This window comes from Hemiscyllium ocellatum, unplaced genomic scaffold, assembly GCF_020745735.1.
Source record: "Hemiscyllium ocellatum isolate sHemOce1 unplaced genomic scaffold, sHemOce1.pat.X.cur. scaffold_255_pat_ctg1, whole genome shotgun sequence".
Lineage (NCBI taxonomy): Eukaryota > Metazoa > Chordata > Chondrichthyes > Orectolobiformes > Hemiscylliidae > Hemiscyllium > Hemiscyllium ocellatum.
The window spans coordinates 867,117-893,893 of NW_026868131.1; the positions used below are offsets into that span (position 1 = coordinate 867,117).

Sequence of the window (26,777 nt, forward strand, 5' to 3'; positions counted from 1 at the left end):
AGAATCCGAAGGCAATTCACGCAGACAAGGGGAGAATGTGCAAACTCTACACAGTCGCTGGTATCGAACCTGGGACCCTGGTGCTGTGAGGCAGGAGTTCTCAGCACTGAGCCAGCGTGCCGCCCACTTGTCCTTTCGACAACAAGGTCTGATCATCCTCACGTAGTCTGCATGACATGCCTACAGCAAAGTGTTTGCCTCTCAATTGCCCTCTGAAATGGCCAAGCAAGCTATTCAGCTCATGGGCAGATAGGGCTGGGCTACAAAGGCTGGTCAGCCAGAGACACCCACATCCCCTACCTGATTTATAAAAAAAATCCATGAGGATGGTCCCACTGGAACTGTGCTGGGACCAGTGTCCTGGCCAAACATGTCAGTTGATTTATGAACAGGGCTTTAAAGTGACATAGAGGATGCAGGGACAGGGTTCGGGTGAAAGGAGATTTCCAAATCCAAAGAAAAAAGGTGAAGCATCAGAACAGCATGGGGATGTGACTGAAGACAATCGGAAAGGAACAGGATGGGACAGAGTTGAACTAAAACTGTACATCAGTGAATAGGTTTGTTATAAGAAATTGTGGGAAAGAGTAAATTATGGGTTTTTTTTTAAATGGACGAAGTCTTATCAATAAGGTGGATGGATTTGTGACACTGAGATAAAAGAGGCTTAGAAACCAGAGAAATGTGGTTACAGGGTGAACAAAAGGTGGACATAAATATTCAATGGATCACAACCTTGCGGAAACGCAGGCAAAGTGGGCAACACGAACAATAATGGGTAAGAAAGGCATTACAGAGAAAGCATTTGGCATCAGATCATGAAGTAGAGTCAGTATGAATGTAAATTCTGGCTACTACCTGCCAAGCTACAAGCAGCAGAACAGGTTTAGCCACCGAACAGCATTTCATGGCTCATCACTGCATTAAACAGGAACTCTTTGGAATTATTTTAACAAACATATTGTGATAATTTTGGGAAACATCAATATTCCCATAATCTGGGACAGTCACACTGACAACAGTGATATTGGAAGAGGAGTTCAGAGAATTAGTTTTCACTGTTTCTTTGAAAAACAAATTGTGCAACTGGCGAGGGACAAAACTATCTCAGAGCGACCGTGATCAAACTTCGTGAATGAGTAATGTCACCGGGAGAGATCCTCTGCGAAATTGTGATAAAGTGCAGTTTAAAGAAAGATAAAGTTTTAAAATGATTCACAGAAAGGACAAGCTACAAGTAGAAACAAAAATAACCAATAACATGAGTTGGAGAGGAGAACTGACCAAGGTAAACAGGCTAAACAGACTGAAATATGTGCCTGTAAATGAGCAGTGGAAAACATTTGAAGGAGCAGTGTAAAACACTCAACAAAAGGACATTCCATTGAAACAGACAAATCCTCAGCAAGAAATCCCCATCGGTCCCTCACTCAAGTAAAAAGGATCATATTAGATAATCGGGCTTAGAGGATCACCAAAATGTACTTTGTCCTGAAGTGAGAGAATATTTTAGGAGTAAGTTTTAAAGGGATTGCAAAGGATCTGCTCGCAGGAGGAGATCTGATGGAAGAGGGAATAATTGTCAAGGTTTTATGTCACAACAGGAACCGGGAGAGCTGAAGATGCTGGAGGTGGTGCGAGTGTTACAGAGAGTGGTCAGGGCCTGAACGGTGTTACAAAGCCAGTACAGATTGCTGCAGCTGGAGAGGTTTGCAGCGGTAGGGAGGGACATAGGTATTTTTATTTATTCATTCATGGGATGTGGATGTCACTGATTGGACTAACGTTCTTTGCCCCACTGCTAATTACCCAGAGTATAGCACAGAGTCAGCCATATTGCTGTGGATCTGGTGTCCCGTGCAGGCCAGACCAGGTTAGAATGTCAGATGTTCTTCTCTAAAGGATGTAAGTGAAACAGATGAGTACTTCCTACTGGTCAACAATGCTTTTATGTACAGCCACAACATGACATCCCAACTCCCAACTCCTACTCTCAGTGCTGTGCCCAAAGAAGGTAACCACCCCAAACGCCTGCTTCACCAGCCTGTCTACCTGTGACACCACTTACAAAGAACTGTGTACCTGCATCCCTGGGTCTCTGACTGACACCGCTCCCCAGGGCCCGAACATTAACTGTACAGGTCCCGCCCTGGTTTGTTTCACAACATTGGAACACTCCATCTGCTATTCTTCAGCCCACTATCCCAGCAGTACTGTTAATCTTGTTGTATCATAGACAACTTTCTTCACTGTCCACTTTACCAACAATTTCAGTGTCACTCAAAAAACTTACTTACCACAAAACCAATATTCCCATCCAAACCATTTATCCAAATGACAAATAACAGGGGACCCACTACAGCACTGGTCACATGTCTCCAGTCAGAAAAACAACATGTCTCCCATCACCCTCTGTCTCCTACCATCAAGCCCAATATTGTATCCAATTGACTAGCTCCTCCTGAATGCTATACCTTTTTACACTGATCTGAGCTTATTACACAGTTTACCAAACAGAACATACAACACAGAACAGTACAGCACAGGACCCTTCGGCCATGAAGCCATGCCCATCTTTGACCCGACGGTAAGATCAAACTAACCTACATACCCTTCATTTTGCTACCATCCATGTGCCTATCCAAGAGTCTGTTAAAATATCTCATTCTACCCACCCACCACTCTGTGTGTAAAGGACCTACATCTGAAATCTCCCCTTACACATCCTCCAATCACCTTATAATTATGCCCCCTGGTACCATGTATGTCGTGGGATAAAGAGGTCTCTCACTGTTCATTCTATCTTTGCCTCACACCATCTTGTTGACTTCTATCAAATCACAGCACACTCTTCTTCATTCCTATGAGAAAAGCCTTAGCTCCCTCAACCTTTCTTCATAAGACATGCTCTCCAGTACAGGCAGCATCCTGGTAAATCTCCTCTTTACCCTCTCTAAAACTTCCACATCCTTCCTGTAATGAAGGGATCAAAACTGAACACAATATTCTAATTGGGATCTAAACAAGGCTGTATAGAGCTGCAGCATAACCGCATGGCTTTAAAACTCAATCCCCCAGCTAATGAAAGCCGATACAACATATTCTTTCTTAACAACACTCTCAGCTTGGTGGCAAATTTGATGGATCTCTGGTCATGAAACCCAAGATTGATCTGTTCCTCCACACTATCCAGTATTCTGCCTTTATCCCTGTATTCTGCATTCAAGTCTCACCTTCCAAAATACACCACTTCACACTTTTCCAGATTTGACTTCATCTGCCACTTCTCAGCCCAGCTCTACATCCTGTCAATGTCCCATTGCAATCTCCAATAGACATCCACACTATTCACCACTCCACCAACCTTCATGTCATTGAGAAACTTACTAACCCAATCTTCCACTCACACATCCAAGTCATTCATAAAATTACCAAAAGCAGACGTCCTGTAACCTCTCCGTGCAGAAAACCACTGGTCACCGAGCTCCAGGCTGAATGCATCACCCTCTGTCTTCTATGGGCCAGGAATTCTGTATCCAGACAGACAGGTTTCCATATATCCCATGCATTGTTCTTTCTCAATGAGCCATACATGTGTTTTGTCACATTCTCAAAGGATGCAATAAGATTTGTGATCATGACCTGTCCCTTACAAATGCTGACTTTCTCTAATCAAACTATGGTTTTCCAAGGAATCATAAATCCTGTATCTCAGAGTCTCCAATAATCTGCACATCACAGACAGAAGACTGACAGGTCTGTAGTTCCCAGGATTATCTCTATTCCCTTTCTTGAATAACGCATGGCTGATTCACCTAACCTGCACATCTTTGGGCTGTGGGTGGAAACCGGAGCACCTGTTGGACACCCACACAGACATGGGGAGAATGTGCAAACTCCACACAGACAGTCGCCCGGGGCTGGAATTGTAATCGCGTCCCTGGTGCTATGAGGCAGCAGTGCTAACGACTAAGCCACCGTGCTGGCCCATGTAACTCTCTAGAGCCCTGCTTCTGATCCTTCGTTCCTCAACCTTCGGTTTAGCTTCATTCTTCATCTTGACGAGATGTGCTACATCCCTTGGAACCTTGTCAAATGCTTTGCTGAAGTCCACGTAGACAACGCTGACTGCTCTGCCTTCATCTATCTCTTGGCCACCTCCTCGAAGAGTCAATCCAGTTTGTGAAATACGGTTTCCCACTCACAACGCCATGCTGAGTATCTCTAATCAGCCCTTGCCTTTGCAAATATATGTCGCTCCTTTCTCTCCTAATCTCCTCCAACAACTTAGCTAGCACTGGCTCACTGGGCTGTTATTCTCTGGTTTTTCCCTGCAGACCTAAAGTGATGGAATAGCATTAGGCACCCTCCACTCTTCCGGTAACTCATTGTGTCTATTGATAATATAAATATCTCTGTTAGGGACACCACAATCTCTTCCCTAGCTTCCCATGAATATTCAAGGATAGACTGAATGAGCTATTGAGGATTGATCTACCTTTATTTGCTTTAAGATTCCAGCACTTTCTCTTCTCTGTTGAGGATTCTTTCCAAGACATCACTATTCATTTCCTCAAGTTCCCGAGATTCCATGTCTTTCTCCACACTAAATACTGACATCACTATTTTGTCTAATACCTCAACCACCTCAAGGTAAGGTGCCCTATTTTCTACCAAGTTACTCTTTAGCCTTTATTGAAACTTGTGTAAAGGTTTCTGAAAATTCAAATAAACCGTATCCTCGGTACAACGACCCCTACACCCGTATCTACTCTGCCATTTATACTCACGCCAATAAAAATACAATCCTACAGGCTTAAAGCCACATTCTCTTTTTATTATAAGTGTTTCTGGGGGTCCAGTTATTGTTCACTGACATATCCTTTCAAACATATTTTAGCTCCCGACCTACTGTCAGGCTAACACTGTTTGGTTTCAGACTGGCAGCAAAAAGGGTTATGGGGGTTCGTGTTTAACAAACTGAAAAAGGGAGCTTACAGGTTCACCAGGTAATAGATGTTTTGGAAATAAGGAAGGTCATGGGGACTGAAGGACATTATGAAAATAGGGAGTGATGTGGGGACTGTATGAGGTTATGGAGATAGTGTGTGCAGTGGTGACTGAAGAACATCATGGAGATAGGGAGTGCTGTGGGGCCTGAAAGGGGACAAAGAGATCTGCATGGCTGTTGGGCCAGAAGGAAGTTGCACAGATCAGGAGGATCATGGGAATTGAAGGAGGTTACTCTGAATGGGAGGGTCGTCAGAAATGGATGAGATTATGGAGATTGGGAGGGTCGTAGGGCCTTTTGGAGTTTATGGAGTTAGGGAGGTTTGTGGGGAAGGATTCAGGTTACATGGATAGGAAGAGTCGTGGGGACTGAAGGAGTGTATGGAGATAGGGAGGGCTGTGGGTACTGAAGGAGGTGATATAGATAGTAAGTTTATAGAGAAGCACAGGAAAGAAGAGCATGTATCGACCATTTGAACACAGAGTCGGTCCCACCATTCAATATGATCAGGGCTGATAATCTAACCCAGTACAGTGTTCCTGCTTTCACACGTACTCTGATATTATAGTGACGATGGCATTTAGTGATACAGCGGGCTGTAGTAACTGGGACGGGGGTGGTATCTTACAGAGATAGGGAGGGTTGTGGAAGTTGGGACAGGTGACAGATACAGGGCGGGTTTTAGGAATTGGAGGACTTTACAGGGATTTGGAGGAATGCAGGGATGGGACGTGGTAACAATCACAGGGAGGATTTAGGGAGCTGGATCTGAGACAGGTACGGCTGAGAACAGAAGTGAGTCAAACAGTCAGGACTGGCAGGGACTAGGTAGAGCGAATAAATTAAACTGCATTTATTTCAATGCAACGAGCCTAACAGGGAAGGCAGATGAACTCAGGACATGGTTAGGAACGTGGGACTGGGATATCATAGCAATTACAGAAACATACCTCAGGGATGGGTAGGACTGGCAGCTTAATGTTTCAGGATACAAATGCTACAGGAAGGATAGAAAGGGAGGCAAGAGAGGAGGGGGAGTGGCATTTTTGATAAGGGATAGCATTACAGCCCTGCTGAGGGAGGATATTCCCAGAAATACATCCAGGGAGGTTATTTGGGTGGAACGGAGAAATAAGAAAGGGATGATCACCTTATTAGGATTGTATTATAGACCCCCCAATAGTCAGAGGGAAATTGAGAAACAAACTTGTAAGGAGATCTCAGCTATCTGTAAGAATAATAGGGTAGTTATGGTAGGGGATTTTAACTTTCCAAACATTGACAGTGACTGCCATAGTGTTAAAGGTTTAGATGGAGATGAATTTCTTAAGTGTGTACAAGACAATTTTCTGATTCAGTATGTGGATGTACCTACTAGAGTGGGTGCAAAACCTGACCTACTCGTAGGAAATAAGGCAGGGCAGGTGACTGAGGTGTCAGTGGGGGAACACTTTGGGGCCAGCGACATAATTCTATTTGTTTTAAAATAGTGATGGAAAAGGATAGACCAGATCTAAAAGTTGATGTTCTAAATTGGAGAAAGGCCAATTTTGACGGTATTAGGCAAGAACGTTTGAAAGCTGATTGGAGGCAGATGTTCACAGCTAAAAGGACGGCTGGAAAATGGGAAGCCTTCAGAAATGAGATAACAAGAATCCAGAGAAAGTATATTCCTATCAGGGTGAAAGGGAAGGCTGGTAGGTATAGGGAATTCTGGATGACTGAACAATTGAGCGTTTGGTTCAGAAAAAGAAGGAAGCACATGTCAGGCATAGACAGGAAAGTTCGAGGGAATCCTTAGAAGAGTATAAAGGAAGTAGGAGTATACTTAAGAGGGAAATCAGGAGGGCAAAATGCGTACATGAGATAGATCTGACAAATAGAATTAAGGAGAATGCAAAGGGTTTTAACAAATATATTAAGGAAAAAAGGGTAACTAGGGAGAGGATAGGGCCCCACAAAGATCAGCAAGGCTACCCTTGTGTGGAGCCAAAGAAAATGGCAGAGATATTAAATGAATATTTTGCATCAGTATTTACTGTAGAAAAGGATATGGAAGATATAGACTATACGGAAATCGATGGTGACATCTTTCAAAATGTCCAGATTACAGAGGAGGAAGTGCTGGATGTCTACAAACGGTTAAAGGTGATTAAATCCCCAGGACCTGATCAGGTGTACCCGAGAAATCTGTGAGAAGCTAGAGAAGTGATTGCTGGGCCTCTTGCTGAAATATCTGTATCCTCGATAATCACAGGTGAGGTGCCGGAAGACTGGAGGTTGGCAAACGTGGTGCCACTGTTTAACAAGGGTGGTAAGGACAAGCCAGGGAACTATAGACCAGTGAGCCTGAACTCAGTGGTGGGCAAGTTGTTGGAGGGAATCCTGAGGGACAAGATGCACATGTATTTGCAAAGGCAAGGACTGGCTTGGCTTTGTGCGTGGGAAATCATCTAGAATCCGGAATTCCTGATGAAGGGCTTGTGCCCGAAACGTCAAATTTCCTGTTCCTTGGATGCTGCCTGACCTGCTGCGCTTTAACCAGCAACACATTTTCAGTATGGGAAATCATGTCTCATAAACTTGATTGAGTTTTTTGAAGAAGTAACAAAGAATATTGAGGAGGGCAGAGTGATAGATGTGATCTATGTAGACTTCAGTGAGGCATTCAACAAGGTTCCCTATGGGAGACTGATTAGCAAGGTTAGATCTCCTGGAATACAGGGAAAACTAGCCATTTGGATACAGAACTGGCTCGAAGGTAGAAGACAGAGAGTGGTGGTGGGGGTTGTTTTTAGGACTGGAGGCCTGTGACCAGTGGAGTGCCACAAGGGTTGGTGCTGGGTCCTCTACTTTTGTCATTTACATAAATGATTTGGATGCGAGCATAAGAGGTACAGTTAGTAAGTTTGCAAATGACACCAAAATTGGAAGTCTAGTGTTCAGCGAAGAGGGTTACAACAGGATCTGGACCAGACGGGACAATGGGCTAACTGGCAGATGGAGTTCAATTCAGATAAATGCATGTGCTGCATTTTGGGAAACCAAGTTTGAGCAGGACTTATTCACGTAATGGTAAGGTCCTACGGAGTGTTGCTGACCAAAGAGACCTTGGAGTGCAGGTTCATAGCTCCTTGAAAGTAGAGTCGCAGGTAAATAGGATAGTGAAGGTGGCATTTGGTATGCTTTTCTTTATTGGTCAGAGTATTCAGTACAGGAGATGGAAGGTCATATTGCGGCTGTACAGGACATTGGTTAGGGCACTGTTGGCATATTTTATGCAATTCCAGTCTCCTTCCTATCGGAAGAATTGTTGTGAAATTTGAAAGGGTTCAGAAAAGATTTATAAGGATGTTGCCAGGGTTGGAGGATTTGAGCTACAGGGAGAGGCTGAACAGGCTGGGGTGGTTTTCCCTGGAGCATCGGAGGCTGAGGGGTGACCTTACAGAGGGTTACAAAATTATGAGGGCATGGATAGGATAGGATAAATAGACAAAGTCTTTTCCCTGGGGTCAGGGAGACAAGAACTCGAAAGCATAGGTTTAGTGTAAGAGGGCAAAGATATAAAAGAGACCTAAGGGGCAGCTTTTTCACACAGAGATATGGAACGAGCTGCCAGAGGATGTGGTGGAGGCTGGTACAATTGCAACATTTAAGAGGCATTTGGATGGGTATATGATTAGAAGGGTTTGGAGGGATATGGGCCGGGTGCTGGCAGGTGCGACTAGACTGGGTTGGGATAACTGGTCGGCATGGACGGGTTGGACCGAAGGGTCTGTTTCCATGCCGTACGTGTCTATGACTGTATCACTCATGGGGGTTATAGAAATAAACTGTATGGTTGCGTCTGGAGGAGATTAAAGGTATAAAGGTTTGTAGTTACTGAAGGAAATTACATCAATTGGGACCAGCAGAGTTTACAGAGACTGAGTGCGTTTCAGAGACAGGAAGAGCTCATAGTCATCATTAGAAATGCAGAAACTAATTTATGAGAGAAGCAGGGTCACTCTGCTTTGTGCCCAGAGATAAGGAGGAGTCTAACAGCTGGAGGAGGTTACTAAGGTACAGAGCTTTTTTGTTGTCATGACGGGGAAGGTTACTGAGATCATGAAAGCAGTAGGAGTTCAAAAAAGTCACAAAGACAGGGAGGTTTTTCAGGTCTGGAAAGGACTACACTGACAGGGATGGCTTAAGGAACTGAGGAGTTGTTTTTCTTCAGTTAAGGAGAGATGTGACAGAACCAAGGATTAAAGGCAAAGGCAGAAACTTGGAGAGTTTTACTGATATGAGGAGCTTACAGGGATAAGCAGGATTGTAGGGGCTGATAGAGATAGGGGAAGTGGTATCAATGAAACAGATAGTGGAGAAAATGACAGACATAGGGAGGGTTCTGTGGAACAGATGAATTTACAGAGAAGGTGGTGATAATGAAGCCTGAGATTTTTCTCATGTTCCTTGCCCAGCATTGTTCCTACATCATGCCCTCAGGGACTGAATTAATGCCCATGAACCCCTCCCTGTACTGTTTACTGTGAGTGATCTTACCGGCTGCAGGATTTACTGAAGGATCCAGATCTCACTCTCCATCTCTCTCTGGCTGACCAACCGTCTTCAATGTGGTGATGGACGAGACAGGAATTGGGAATTCTGTTGAGTCAGGGACATCAGGAATACCTACAGGAGACAGAGAAGTAGACAGAATGGGAAATTAGACTAATGCAATGAAGGTTACCCATGGAGAATGTCACTGAGTCCCACAGAGATCTGGAAAATCCCAGTCTGCATCTATGGACTGTGCAGTTGCTTCCCTCTGGAGTGGAGAATGCTGTTGGCTCAGGATCTGGAGTAGCTGCAAGAGTGAGAGGCACTGACCGAGGCAGCAATTAGACCCACACAGTGAGGGATATCACATGGAGAGAGACTGAGTGATATCAGCAGAGTGCTGGAAGGTGTCAGGATCACACAATGGTATCATTAGAAGTGGTTCTGACCAGTGAGCACTGCTCCCAGTACTCAGGGAGGACAGAGCTATTTTATTGGGATAGGCTCCTCTGGTACCAGGATTATGCAGTGTGCTATAAACGGACACAGATGAGGAGGGGGACAGGTCTGAGGTGAATGGAAATTCCCAAGACCAAAGAGAAAGGTTGAAATATTGGAACACCATGGAGATGTGGATGAAGACCAAAAGAAAGAAACAGTAAAGGACGGAGTTTAATTAAAATACGACATTATCAAACAGATTTGTGACAGGAAATTATTGGTTAAAATAAAGTAAATGCCATTTCCGCCCCTCAGCATTCCTCATACACCACAAGTGACATCACTTCCGCCCCTCACATCATCGCTGATGTCACACACTCAATGACTTCCGCGCCCCCCCACTGCCGTGTTTGCCAACACTTCTGTCCCCACCAACACCACTCACCTGCATTCTGCTGACACCACCCCCAGGTCCCACTGTCACCATCCCTGCCCCGAGAACCCTGAAAGGAGCAACACCCCTGCTCATGACTCCATCCCCATCCCCCCTAACACAACAACCACTCCAGTTACAGGCTCCGTCCCCTCCCCCAGCTCCACACCTACGCCTGGTCCCAGCTCCCAGTCCTGCCGAGTTTTCACCATCCCCCCGACCTCCCCCTCACTGATGACGAATGATCAGTCCTCAGCAAAGGCCTCACCTTTATTCCCCTCCGTCCAAACATCAATTAATTTAATATACGCCGTGACATCGAACACTTCTCCCACCGCCTCCGCCTCAGAGCTTATTTTGATAATGAAAACTCCCGCCTATTTTCTGAGAACCCCTTTTCCGGCCTCCAACACACTCCATCCACCTGGACACCCCAAGCTGGCTTATTACCTGCCTTCGATCTCTTCATTTCCAACTTTCACCGAGACATTAACCGCCTCAACCTATCTACCCCCTCATCCACTCCAACCTCTCACCCTCACAACGTGCAGCCCTCCACTCCCTCTGCTCCAATCCCGACCTAACCATCAAACCAGCAGATAAAGGGGGTGCAGTGGGAGTCTGGCGCACTGACCTCTACACCACTGAAGCCATGATGCCAACTCAAAGACACCTCCTCCGACCACCCCCTTTACCATGACCCACCTCCCATTACCAAACCGTCATCTCCCAGAGCATACAGAACCTCATCACCTCAGGAGGAGATCTCCCACCCACAGCTTCCAACCTGATTGTCCGGGATCCCCCACTGCCCGGTTCGACCTCCTTCCCACGATCCACAAGCCTGACCACCCTGGCCGACCCATTGTCTCAGCATGCTCCTACCCGACCGAACTCATGTCTACCTACCTCGACATTGTCCTATCCTCCAGTCCAGGAACTGTCCACATTCGTTCGCGACACCACCCACACCCTCCACTCCTCCAAGACTTCCGTTTCCCTGGCCCCCAACGCCTCATCTTCACAGTGGATATCCAATCCCTCTACATCTCCATCCACCATGACCAGGACCTCCAAAGCCCTCCGTTTCTTCATCTCCCGAAGTCCACAACCGTACCCTTCCACCGATACTCTCATTCGTTTGGCTGAACTGGTCCTCACCCTTAACAATGTTTCCTTCAAATCCTCCCACTTCCTCCAGACCAAAGGGGTAACCATGGGCACCCGCATGGGCCCCAGCTATGCCTGTCTCTTTGTTGGCTACGTAGAACAGTCCGTCTCCTGGAGTTACAATGGCACCATTTCCCACGTCTTCCTCCGCAACTTTGATGACTGCATTGGCGCCACCTCGTGCTCCCGCGAGGAGGTTGAGCAATTCATCAACTTCACCAATACATTCCACCCTGACCTTAAATTTACCTGGACCATCTCTGATACCTCCCTCCCCTTCCTGGCACTCTCCATCCCCTTATGACAACTGACTTGACACCGACATTTTTTACAAACCTACCGACTCCCACAGATGCCTAGATTACATATCTTCCCACCCCACCGCCTGCAAAATTCCCAACCCCTATTCCCAATTCCTCCATCTCCGCCGTACCTGCTCCCATGTGGGCCAGTTCCACCACAGAACACACCAGATAGCCTCCTTCTTTAGAGATCGGAATTTCCCTTCCCACATGGTAAAAGATGCCCTCCAATGCATCTCGTCCACATCCCGCACCTCCGCCTTCAAACCCCATCCCTCCAACCGTAACAAGGACAGAATGCCCCTGGTGCTCACCTTTCACCCTACCTACCTTCACATAAACCAAATCCTCCGCCGCCATTTCCGCCACCTCCAAACGGACCCCACCACCAGTGATATATTTCCCTCCCCAACCCTCTCCACTTTATGCAAAGACCATTCCCTCATTGACTACGTGGTTAGTTTCACGCCCCCCAAAACCCACCCTTCCTTCCTGGTACCTTCTCCTGCCACCGCAGGAACTGTAAAACCTGTGCCCACACTTCCTCTCTCACCTCTTTCCAAGGCCCCAAAAGGAGCCTTCCACATCCATCAAAGTTTTACCTGCACATCCACCAATATCATTTATTGTATCCGCTGCTCCCGATGCGGTCTCCTCTACATTGGGGAGACTGGACACCTCCTAGCAGAGCGCTTTAGGGAACATCTCTGGTACACCCATTCCAATCAACCCCACCACCCTGTGGCTCAACATTTCAACTCCCCCTCCCACTCTCCGAGGACATGCAGGTCCTGTGCCTCCTTCACCGCCGCTCCCTCACCACCCAACGCCTGGAGGAAGAACGCTTCACCTTCCGCCACGGAACACTTCAACCCCAGGGCATCAATATGGACTTCACCAGTTTCCTGATTTCCCCTTCCCCATCTCACCCCACCTCCAGCCTTCCAGCTCAGCACCGCCCTCATGACCTGTCCTAATGGCTTATTTCCCTTCCCACCTATCCACTCCATCCTCATCTCTGACCTATCACCCCCATCCCCACCCCATTCACCCACTGTACTCATTGCTACCTTCCCCCATCCTCCACTCTGACCTATCACCTTCTTCTGCACCCCATTCACCTATTGTAACACCCTCTCATTTATCTCCCCACTCTGCAGGCACCCTGCCTCTGTTCCCGATGAAGGGCTTTTCAAATGCATTTCAAATATGTGGAGGGGCTATTGGGAAGAGAGGAGGTTACAGAGATAGGATCTGCTACAGGAATTAAAAATTATTGAAGACACTGGACCACAAGACATGCCATAGATACACTGTTGCAGAGTAGTGAGTTTTAATATATCAGAACTTATGTTGGGGCGGTGATTGAGCCTGGGAGTGGTGTGTGTGTGTGTGTACTGTGCTCCCCTCCAACACTGTGTCTATGTCATGTTGTGTTAACAGATGTTTGGAGTCCTCTCATTGTTCTTTGCTCTGTGCACTGTGGGTGACATTACCTCGCTACAGGATTTATTGAAGGCTCCAGATCTCCCTGCCCTTTGTCTCTCTCTGGCAGACCAACTGCGTGCAATGTGGTGATGGACGATCCACCCAGCAGCTGGGAAGGCTATTGAGGCAGGACTTTCCTGAGTATCTACAGGAGACAGAGAAATGGACAGAATGGGAAATTAAACAGATGCAGTGAGGGTTACACATGGAGAATGGCACGAAGTCCCACAGAGATCTGGAAAATGGAGCGATATGAAGTAATAGTCCCAGATTGCTGGAAGATGCCAGGATCACACAGCCATGTTGGAAGAATGGGTTTAGCTTCATGATGCCCTTGTATCAGTGCTTAGGAATGAGCACCCAGTGAGAAGGTGAAGTGATGGCCTAGTGGTATTACTGTGAGAGAATGTATCCAAAACCTCAGCTAATGTTCAGGGGAGGCAGGATTGAATCCCACCATCTGAAAAGGAGACATTTGAAATCAATAATTTGAAAATTAATTATTAACAATCCACAATTAAGTATGAAACCATTACTGATGTATAACAAACCCAAACCCTTGTCCTTTCGAGAAGGACATCTGCCCATCCTGACGTGGTCTGCACGACATACCCACAGCAAAGTGTTTGCCTCTCACTGACCCTCTGAAATGGCCGAGCAAGTTACTCAGTTCAAGGGCTTCTAGGGTTGGGCAAGAAAGGCTGGTCAGCCAGAGAAACCCACATCCCACAGCTGATTTATAAAAAAAAGCTATTAGGATGGTCCCCCTGGAACTGTGCTGGGACCTGTGTCCTAGCCAGTCATATCGGTAGGTTTATGGACAGGGCATTAAACTGACAGAGAGGATGCAGGTGAAAGGAGCTTTCCAAATACAAAGGGAAAAGTTGAAGTATGGGAGCAGTATGGGAATGTGGCTGAAGACAAGCAGAAAGGAACAGGATGGGACAGAGTTTTACTAAAATTGTACATCAGCAAATAGATTTGTGACAGAAAATTGTGGAAGACAGTATATCATGTTTTTTTTAATGGACAACGTTACTGCAATAAGGTCGATGGATTAGTGACACAGAGATAGAAGAGATTTAGACACCAGGGAGACATGGATAAAGGGTGAACAAAAATATTCAGTGGTTCGTAATCTCGTGAAAACTCAGGCAAAATGGGCAACGTTAACAATAATGGATAACAAAGGCATTACAGAGAAAGCATTTGGCATCAGATCATGAAGTAGAGTCAGTCTGAATGTAAATTCTGGCTACTACTTGCAGAGGACACAAGCAGCAGAACAGTTTTAGCCACCAAACAGTATTTCGTTGCTCATCACTGCATTAAACAGGAAATCATTGGAATTTTTTAACAAAGGCATTGTGATCATTTTGGAAATCTTCAATATTTGTATAATCTGGGACAATCACACTGACAACATTGACATTGGAAGAGGAGTACGGTTATTTTCTTTTCAGTGTTTCTTTGAAAAACACATTGTGCAACTGTTAAGGGACATAACTATCGCAGAGCGACCATGTAATGAAACTTAGTGAATGAGTAATGTCACCTGCAGAGATCCTTCAGGAAATTGTGATAAAGTGCAGTTTAAAGAAATATAAAGTTTTAAAGTGAATCACGAAAAGGACAAGCTACAACTAGAAACAAAAATAGCCAATGACATGAGTTTGAGAGGAGAACTGACCAAGGTAAACAAGCTAAACAGACTGAAATATGTGCCTGTAAATGAACAGTGGAAAACATTTGAAGGGACAATGCAAAACACTCAACAAAAGGACATTCAATTGAAACAGTAAAAACCTCAGCAAGAAATTCCCACTGATCCCTCACTCAGGACAAAATGGATCATACTAGATTATGAGGCTGAGAAGATCACCAAAAAGTACTTCAAATCCTGAAGTGAGAGAGTGTTTTAGGAGTAAATGTTAATGGATTGCAAAGGGTCTGCTCGCAGGAGGAGGGCTGTGGGAAGGGGAACATTGACACGATACGAACAGGGAGAGGTGAAGGTGCTGGAGATGGTGAGAGTGTTACAGAGAGTGGTCAGGGTGTTACAAAGCCAGTCTGAATTGCTGCAGCTGGAGGGGTTTGCAGAGATAGGGAGGGACATAGATATTTTTATTTATTCATTCATGGAATGTGAGTGTCACTGCCTGGAACAACGTTCTTTGACCCCACTGCTAATTACCCAGAGGGCAGCTCAGAGTCAGCCATATTGCTGTGGGTCTGGAGTCCAATGTTAGCCAGACCAGGTTAGAATATTTGATGTCCTTCCCTAAAGGAGGTCAGTGAATCAGATGTGTTATTCCCACTGATCAACGATGCTTTTATAGTGGCCTGATTAATGTCTTGTACAGATACAACATGACGTCCCAACTCTTACTCTTAATGCTCTGCGCAATGAAGGTAGACATCCCAAACGCCTGCTTCACCAGCCTGCCTCCCTGTGACACCACATTCAAAGAACTGTGTACCTGCATCCCTGGGTCACTGACTGACAACACTACCCAGGGCCCGAACATTAACTGTACAAGTCCCACCCTGGTTTGTTTCACCAAAATGGAACACTTCATATCTATCTAATTAAACTCCATCTGCTATTCTTCAGCCCACTCTCCCAGCAGTACTGTTCATCCTGTTGTATCACAGATAACCTTCTTCACTGTCCACTTTATCACCAATTTCAGTGTCACCCAAAACAATTACTTACAAGGAAACCAATATTCCCATCCAAACCATTTATCCAAATGACAAACAACAGGGGACCCACTTCCCCGCTGGTCACATGTCTCCAGTCAGAAAAACAACATGTCTCCCATCACCCTCTGTCAACTACCATCAAGCAAATTTTGTATTCAGTTCACTAGCTCCTCCTGAATGCCATATCCTTTTACACTGATCTGATCTTATCACCCAGTTTATCAGACAGAACATAGAACACAGATCAGTTCAGCCCAAGACCCTTCGGCCATGATTTCATGCCAATATTTTATCCAACTGTAAGATCAAAGTCAGCTACATTCCCTTCATTTTACTATTATCCATGTGTCTGTCCAAGAGTCTATTAAATGTCCCATATGTGTCTAATTTTACTACCACCATTGGCAGTCCATCCAACCACCTACCATTCTCTATCCTCTTATCCATCCTCCAATCACCTTAAAATTATGTCGCCCTGTAATAGCCATTTATTCCACCAGAGAAAAAGTCTCTGACTATTCACTCTCTCTGGGCCTCTTATCATCTTATTCACCTCCACAAAGTCGCCCCGCCCCCTTCTTCACTCCAATGAAAAAAGTCTTAGCTCCCTCAATTTTTCTTCATAAGAAATTCCCTCCATTCCAGGCAGCATCCTGGTAAATCTCCTGTGTACGGTCTCTAAAACTTGCACAGCCTTCCTGTAAACAGGGGACCAGAACTGAACACAATATTCCAAGTGTGCTCTCACCAGGATGCTAAGGAATGTCAACACAACGTATGCCTTGTTAACAACCCTACCAACGTGCGTGGCGATTTTGAGGCATTTATGAACACGGACCCCATGATCTCTCTGTTCTTCCACACTGCCAAGTATTCTTTCACCCTGTATTCTGTATTCTGTATTCAAATTCAACCTTCCAGAATGAATCACTTCATACTTTTCCAGATTTAACTCCATCTGCCACTTCCAGCCCAGCTCTGTGTCCTGTCAATGTCCCATTGCAACCTACAACAGCCCTCCACATTCCCACCACTCCACTAACCTTCATGTTATTGGCAAACTTACTAACCCACTCTCCAACATCCACATCCAAGTCATTTATAAAAATCACAAAGAGCAGAGTCCCAGAGCAGATTGTTACAGAACACCTCTGGTCACTGAGCTCCAGGCACAATACTGTCCATCTGCTGCCATACTCTGTCTTCTCTGGGTCATCCAATCCTGTATCCAGACAGACAGATTTCCCCTGTATCCCAATTTTCCTCCTTTTCTGAATGAGCCATGAACATATTCTGCATATCCTCAAAGAATTCAATAAGGTTTGTGAGGCATGACCTGCCCCACACAAACCCATACTGACTGTCTCTAATTTAACTATGGTTTTCCAAGTAGTCATAAATCCTGTCTTTAGAGTCCTCGTCAATAATCTGCACACCACAGACATTAGAGTAAATCTGTAATTCCCAGAATTCTACCTCCGTAACATAGCCCGGACTCTACAAATCTTCCCTCCCCTGCCATGTTCCCCAGAAGGGCACTGGAGGGTGGCGGGGGTTACAGAGGTAGGGAGGGATATCAGGACAGGATAATTTTGCAGACATTAGGAGTGCCAAAAGGAGGATACAGTAATTGTGAGGTTACATGGTGATGAAGGTAGTTGAGGAGGGAGGGAGGATTGTAGAGGTTTCACAGTTTAGGTATTTTGTTCGGGCTGCAAGTGGTTACTGAGTTGGGGAGGGTGTAAGCACTGGTGGGTATTACAGAAACATGTGGTTTTGGTTGCAATGCAGGAAGTGGGTGCAGGAAGCTGGAGAGTATGGGGTCGGACCGAGGTTACACAAATGGGAAGAGTTGTCAGGAGTGGAGGTGTTTACAGAGACAGCAATGGTCTGATCTGGAGCAAAGTACCCGATTGGGAGGGATATGGGGACTGGAGGTGGTTTCACAGGGAGGGAGGACCATAGGCCCACAGGAGGTTACAGAAATGTGGAGAGCTGTAGGGCTGACAGGTGTTCATGGAGTTGGGAATGTTGGGAGGGATAGAGAAGTTTACAGGGATAAGGATGATTATAGGACAGGGCTGGACTACACAGACAGGGACTGTTTTAGGGAGCTGAGCAGATTACAGAGATAAAGGGGTTTGTATCGACTGGAGGAACAAACAGAGATATGCAGGGTAGTCGTGACTGAAGATGTTTATAGACATAGGAAGGCTTAGGTTCTGGGGGTTACAGAGGCTGTGGAATCTGGATTTCTTTTCAGAGACTGGGAAAACAATTTTGGTCAGAAACAGTTTCACAGATAAGGGAGCATAGCACAAACAAGAGGAAGGTGATATTTAAACAGATAGTGATGTAAGAGCTGGACACGGTTATGGAGATGGGTAGATGGTGGAGACACAGAAGGAGCCTACATTGACATGGGGGTGATAGTGACAGGACGGTGTTAAATAGATAGTGGGTTTTGTAGGGACTGGATTGGGAGAGGCACAGGCATGGAGTGAGTTCAACAGATCAGGAATACTGCAGAGACCTGAGAGGATGACACTGGTAGGGATGGTGGTCGGGTCTCCACAGACTGTTGGTGTTTAGGGAATGGAAGAGATTTGGTAGATAGGGAGGGATGCAAGAGCTGCAGGAGCTTATGGAGAGTCGAAGAGTTGGAGCAATTTGCAGAGGTAGGTTTCTCAGACAGGAGTAGGTTATAGATAGTGAGGGTCGTGTGGTCTGAGTAAGTTAAAGACAGGGGAGTTTTCGGGTCTGGAAGATATTACACTGACAGGAACAGTTGAAGAGACTGAAGCAAAAAAGCCTGGCGAAGGTTACACAGATAGGGAAGTGAGTAGGGACTGAAGGTGAATACACAAACATGGAGGGTTGTATTGTTAGATGGAGCTTAGAGGGATATGGACTGGTGTAGGGATTTACACAGATAGAGAAGGTTGTGTTTTTGGAGAAGGTTACAATGATACAGACAGTGTGAGGGAGTGTTTAATGGACTTACAGAGGAGCTCAGAGGGAATGAATTCTGGGGATTGGAGGAGATTACAGACACAGAGATGGCTGTCGGTTTGAAAAGAGCTTCTCCAGATCCTCGGTGGCGTAAAGCTGGAGGGAGGTTATAACAGTGAGTGTTGCCAAGACTTAATAACTTCACTGATATAGAGCAGGTCTCAGCACGTAACTGTCAAAGGGAAATTGCGACAGTCCAGATGAGTTTTCAGAGATACAAATGTTTTTTTGGGAGTTTCAATAGGGAGCAATGATTGGGAGTGCTGTACCAATTGGTAATAGTTATAGGGAGGGTTCTAAAAGCAGGAAGAGGTGACAGACATATCGATCTTTGCAAGGACTGGAGAAGCTTACATAGGCAAGGAGTGTTTTAACGACTGGAGGAGATTACATTGTTAAGGAGAATATTGGGGATAAGGCAAGGTGTAAGAGACAGGGATGGTTGACAGGGCTGGACAATAACCTGAATAGAATCGCCATAGTGGGGAATCAGGCCATTCGGCCCAACCAGTCCATTCCAAATCTCTGAAGAGCATCCTACCCAGACCCACCCCTCTATCTGTCCATTAAACACTGCATTTCTCATGGTGAACTTAAACCACACATTCCTGAATACCACAGTCAATTTATGATGGCCAGTTCACTGATGGTGCAAATATTGGACACACACAGCAAGGGAGCGACACGCAAACACACACAGGGAGGGAGATACCCGCAGGCACACAGCGAGGGAGGGACACACACACACATACAGCGAGGGAGGTACACGGACACACACAGCGAGGGGGGGAACATGCATCCGCGCACACACACATAGACAAAGCGAGGGAAGGACACTCACACATAGTGAGGGGTGGACATGCAGACACACACACACACATACACACACACACACACACACGAGTGCGGGACACGCACACAGCGAGGGAGGGACAAGCACATACAGCGAGGGAGGGACACGCACACATACAGGAGGGAGGGACATGCACATACAGCGAGGGAGGAACACGCACACATACAGGAGGGAGGGACATGCACATACAGCGTGGGAGGGACACGGGCACACACCGAGGGAGAGACAAACACATACACAGCGAGGGAGGGGGACACGCACAGATATGCAGCGAAGGGACACACACACACATGCACGTGAGGGACACGCACACACAGCGAGGGAGGGACACACACAACACGGGGAAGGGACACGCACACACAACATGTTTTAGGGACACGCACACACACAGCGAGGGAAGGACACGCACAGACACGCAGCGAAGGGGGACAGACACACACACACACACACACACACACACACAGAGGGAGGAAGGGACACGGACACACACAGCGAAGGGGGGATCATGCATCCGCACACACACACACACAGACACAGCGAGGGAAGGACACACACACAGAGAGGGGAGGACATGCACACACACGCACACACAGCGAGGGGGGAACACGCACAAACACACACAGCGAGGGGGGGACACACACAGCGAGGGAAGGGGGCACACACACACACACACACACAGCGAGGGAGGGACAAACACACAGACAGCGAGGGAAGGACACGCACAGACAGCGAGGGGGCGCGCAACCAGCAAGGGAGGGGGACATACACAGCGAGGGAGGGGATGCGCACACGGCGAGGGAGGGGGACACACACACACATACACACACACACATACACAGCGAGGGATGGACACACACACACAGCGAGGGGGGGATACGCACACAACGAGGGCAGACACACACACACACACATACACAGCGAGGTATGGACACACGCACACAGCGAGGGGAGACACACACACACACAGCTGGGGGGGACACGCATACAGCGAGGGGGGACACACTCACAGCGAAGGGGGGACACACTCACAGCGAGGGGGGTCACGCACACAGCGAGGGGGGTCACGCACACAGCGAGGGATGGGGGGACACACTCACAGTGAGGAAGGTACACACACACACACACACACACAGCGAGCGGGTGGGACACACACACTGACGGGGAGGGACACACACACAGCGAGGGAGGGACACACACACACACGCACGCATGGCGAGGGAGGGACACGGACATGCCCACACAGCGAGGGAGGGGTCACTCTCACACACACACACACACACAGCGAGGGAGAGGGACACACACACAGCGAGTGAGGGACACACACACACACAGCGAGGGAGGGACATGCGCACACACACAACATGGGAGGGGACACACACCCGCACACACACAGTGAGGGATGGGGACACACACACACACACACACAGTGAGGGAGGGACACGCACACACACACAGCGATGGAGGGGGATACTCACGCACACAGCGATGGGGGGTCACGAACAGCGTGGGAGGGGACATGCGCACACACAGCAAGGGAGGGGGGACACGCACACACAGCGAGGGAAGGGGACACGCACACACAGGGAAGGAGGGGGACACGCGCACACACAGCGAGGGAGGGTCACACGCACACACACAGCGAGGGAGGGGACACACGCACACACACACACACACACACAAAACAAGTGAGGGGGATACACACAGCGAGGGGGGGACCATCATCGAGGGGGTGGGACGCACACACAGCGAGGGAGGTACACGTGCACACACACAGCGTGGGAGGGGGGACACACACGCAGCTAGGGGGGACACGCACACAGCGAGGGGGGACACGCACACACGAGGGAGGGGGATACTCACACACACAGCGAGGTGGGGGTCACGCACATCGAGGGAGGGGACACACGCACACACACAGCGAGGGAAGGACACGCATACAGCGAGGGAGGGACACGCACACACACAGCAAGAAAGGGGACACACACACAGCGAGGGAGGGGGACACACACAGCGAGTGAGGGGGGACACACTCAGCGAGGGGGGACACACAGCGAGTGGGGGGACACACACAGCGAGGGGGGGACACACACAGCGAGGGGGGGACACACACAGCGAGGGGGACACCGACACACACAACGAGGGAGGGGGACGCACAAAAAAACAGCGAGGGAGGGGGACACACACAGTGAGGGAGAGGGTGCGCACACAGCGAGGGAGGGGGACACACACACACAACGAGGGAGGGGGACACACACACAGCGAGGGAAGGGTGCATACACACGCACACACACAGCGAGGGAGGGACAAACACACACACAGCGAGGGAAGGACACGCACAGACAGGCAGCGAAGGGGGACAGACACACACACACACACACACACACAGAGCGAGGAAGGGACACGGACACACACAGCGAAGGGGGGAACATGCATCCGCGCAGACACACACACACACACACACAGCGAGGGAAGGACACACTCACACAGTGAGGGGAGGACATGCACACACACGCGCACACCACACACACACAGTGAGGGACACACACACAGCAGGGAGGGACACACACAGCGAGGGGGGACACATACACACACACACACAGCAAAGGGGATACACACACCACACACACACACACACAGCGAGGGAGGCACACGCACAAACACACACAGCAGGGAGGGACACACACAGCGAGGGGGGCACGCAAACAGCAAGGGAGGGGACACACACAGCGAGGGAGCGGGACACACACAGCGAGGGAGGGGGACAGGCACACAGTGAGGGAGGTGGACACACGCACACAAACAGTGAGGGAGGGACACGCGCGCGCACGCGTACACACACACACACACACACACAGCAAGGGAGGGACATGCGCACACACACAACAAGGAAGGGGCACACACCCGCACACACACTGCGAGGGATGGGGACACACACACGCACACACACACAGCGATGGAGGGGGATACTCACGCACACAGCGAGGGGGTGTCACGAACAGCGTGGGAGGGGACACGCACACACAGCGAGGGAGGGGGACACGCACACACACAGCGAGGGAGGGGGACACACGCACACACAGCGAGGGGGGAACACGCACAAACACACACAGCGAGGGGGGGACACACACAGCGAGGGAAGGGGGCACACACACACACACACACAGCGAGGGGGGAACACGCACAAACACACACAGCGAGTGGGGTGACACACACAGCGAGGGGGGACACACACAGCGAGTGAGGGGGGACACACTCAGCGAGGGGGGACACACAGTGAGGGGGGACACACACAGCGAGTGGGGTGACACACACAGCGGGGGGGACACACACAGCGAGGGGGGGACACACACAGCGAGGGGGACACACACACACACAAAAAAACAGCGAGGGAGGGGACACACACAGTGAGGGAGGGGGGTGCGCACACAGCGAGGGAGGGGGACACACACACACAACGAGGGAGGGGGACACACACACAGCGAGGGAAGGGGGCATACACACGCACACACACAGCGAGGGAGGGACAAACACACACACAGCGAGGGAAGGACACGCACAGACAGGCAGCGAAGGGGGACAGACGCACACACACACACACACACACACACACACACACACCACACACAGCGAGGGAAGGACACTCACACACAGTGAGGGGAGGACATGCACACACGCGCACACACACACATTGAGGGACACACACACAGCAGGGAGGGACACACACAGCGAGGGGGGACACATACACACACACACACACACCAAAGGGGACACACACACACACACGCACACACACAGCAAGGGAGGCACACGCACAGCGGGGGGGACACACACAGCGAGGGGGCACGCAAACAGCAAGGGAGGGGACACACACAGCGAGGGAGGGGACACGCACACAAACAGTGAGGGAGGGACACGCGCGCGCACGCATACACACACCACACACACACACACACACACACACAGCAAGGGAGGGACATGCGCACACACACAACAAGGAAGGGGGCACACACCCGCACACACACTGCGAGGGATGGGGACACTCACACGCACACACACACAGCGATGGAGGGGATACTCACGCACACAGCGAGGGGGTGTCACGAACAGCGTGGAAGGGGACACGCGCACACACAGCGAGGGAGGGGGGACACGCACACACATCGAGGGAGGGGGACACGCGCACACACAGCGAGGGAGGGGACACACAGCGAGGGGGTGACACACACAGCGAGGGGGACACACACACACACAACGAGGGAGGGGGACACGCACACAGCGAGGGAGGGGGACACACAAAAACACAGCGAGGGAGGGGGACACACACAGTGAGGGAGGGGGTGCGCACACAGCGAGGGAGGGGGACACGCACACACAACCAAGGAGGGGGACACGCACACAGCGAGGGAAGGGGGCATACACACACACACACAGCGAGGGAAGGACATGCACAGACAGGCAGCGAAGGGGGACAGACACACACACACACACACACAAAGAGCGAGGAAGGGACACGGACACACACAGCGAAGGGGGGAACATGCATCCGCACACACACACACACACTGACACAGCGAGGGAAGGACACTCACACAGTGAGGGGAGGACATGCACACACACACAGTCACACACACACACACAGCAGGGAGGGACACACACAGCGAGGGGGGACACATACACACACACACACACAGCGAGGGAGGCACACGCACAAACACACACAGCGAGGGGGGGCACACACAGCGAGGGTTCACGCAAACAGCAAGGGAGGGGACACACACAGCGAGGGAGGGGACACACACAGCGAGGGATGGGGACACACACAGCGAGGGATGGGGACACACGCACACAAACAGTGAGGGAGGGACACGCGCACGCATGCATACACACGCACACACACACACAGCAAGGGAGGGACACGTGCGCGCACGCATACACACACACACAGCAAGGGAGGGGACACACACACACACACGAGGGAGGGGGACACACACACAGCGAGGGAGGGGACACACACACAGCGAGGGAGGGGGACAGGCACACAGCGAGGGAGGGGACACGCACACACACAACGAGGGAGGGACGCGCACACACAGCGAGGGAGGGACACGCACACACAGCGAGGGAGGGACATGCACACACACAGCGAGGGAAGGACACACACAGACATATACAGCGCGAGGAAGGGACACGGACACGCACAGAGAAGGGGGGAATATGCATCCACACACACACACACAGACACACAGTGGGGGGGGGGGAGGGACATGCACACACAGCAAGGGAGGGACACGCACACACACAACGAGGGAGGGACAAACACACGCACAGCGAGGGAAGGACACGCACAGACACGCAGCAAAGGGGGACAGACACACACAAACACACACACACACACACACACACACAGAGCGAGGAAGGGACATGGACACACACAGCGAGGGGAGGGGGGAACAGGCATCCGCACACACACACACACACAGACACAGACACAGCGAGGGAAGGACACACACACAGTGAGGGGAGGACATGCGCACACACACACACACACACACACACACACACACACATTGTGGGACACACACACAGCAGGGAGGGACACACAGCGAGGGGACACACACACACAGCAAAGGGGACACAACACACACACACACACACACACACACACACACACACAGCGAGGGAGGAACACGCACAAAACACACACAGCGAGGGGGACACACACAGCAAGGAAGGGGGCACACACACAGCGAGGGAAGGGGGCACACACACACAGTGAGGGAAGGGGGCGCACACACACACACGCACACAGCGAGGGGGACACGCACACACACACACACGCACACAGCGAGGGGGACACGCACACATACATGGCGAGGGAGGGACACCCCCACAGCGAGGGACAGACAAACACACACACACAATGAGGGAGGGGGACACACACACACACAGCGAGGGGGACACACACAGCGAGGGGGGGACACACACAGCGAGGGAGGGGGACACGGACACAGCAAGGGAGGGACACACACACACACACATACACAGCGGTGGGGGACACGCACACAGCGAGGGGGGACATGCACACAGCGATGGGGGGGACACGCACACACACACACAGCGAGGGAGGGGACACACACACAGCGAGGGAGGGGGGACACGTACACACCGAGGGGGGGAGACACGCACACAGCGATGGGGGTACATGCACACAGCGAGGAGGGTACACGCACACGGAAAGCGAGGGAGGGACCGGACACGCACATACAGCGAGGGAGACACACACACACACAGCGAGGGATGGACACACACACGCACACACAGCTGGGGTGGACACGCACACAGCGAGGGGGGGACACGCAGAAAAGCGAGGGATGGGGGGACACACTCACAGCGAGAAAGGGACACACACACACACAGCAAGGGAGGGGGGACACGCACACACAGCCAGGGAGGGACACGCACACAGCGAGGGAGGGGGACACGCACACAGCGAGAGAGGAGGACACACACACAGCGAGGGACGGGGGCACACACACACACACACACACACACATACACACATACACACAGTGAGGGACGAACACGCACACATACACAGTGAGGGAGGGAAACGCACACAGCGAGGGAGGGACAAACACACACACACTGAGGGAGGGGGACACGCGCACACCGCGAGGGGGGACACACCCAGCAAGATGGGACACACACACACACACACACACATACACAGCGAGGGAGGGGGACACGCACACAGCGAGGGAAGGGGGCATACACACACACACACAGCGAGGGAAGGACACGCACAGACAGGCAGCGAGG

The 26,777-nt window shown here is 49.8% G+C and overlaps 1 long non-coding RNA gene across 1 annotated transcript in view; it reads right to left on the reverse strand.

The window, feature by feature from the left end:
- Nucleotides 1-9,618: 9,618 nt before the first annotated feature.
- The window catches only part of LOC132812051 (uncharacterized), a 52,231-nt gene continuing 35,072 nt past the window's right edge, over nt 9,619-26,777 (reverse strand). Inside the window, exon 4 of the long non-coding RNA XR_009643460.1 lies at nt 9,619-9,685. This is a non-coding gene — a long non-coding RNA (uncharacterized LOC132812051). The remainder of the gene's footprint in view (nt 9,686-26,777) is intronic.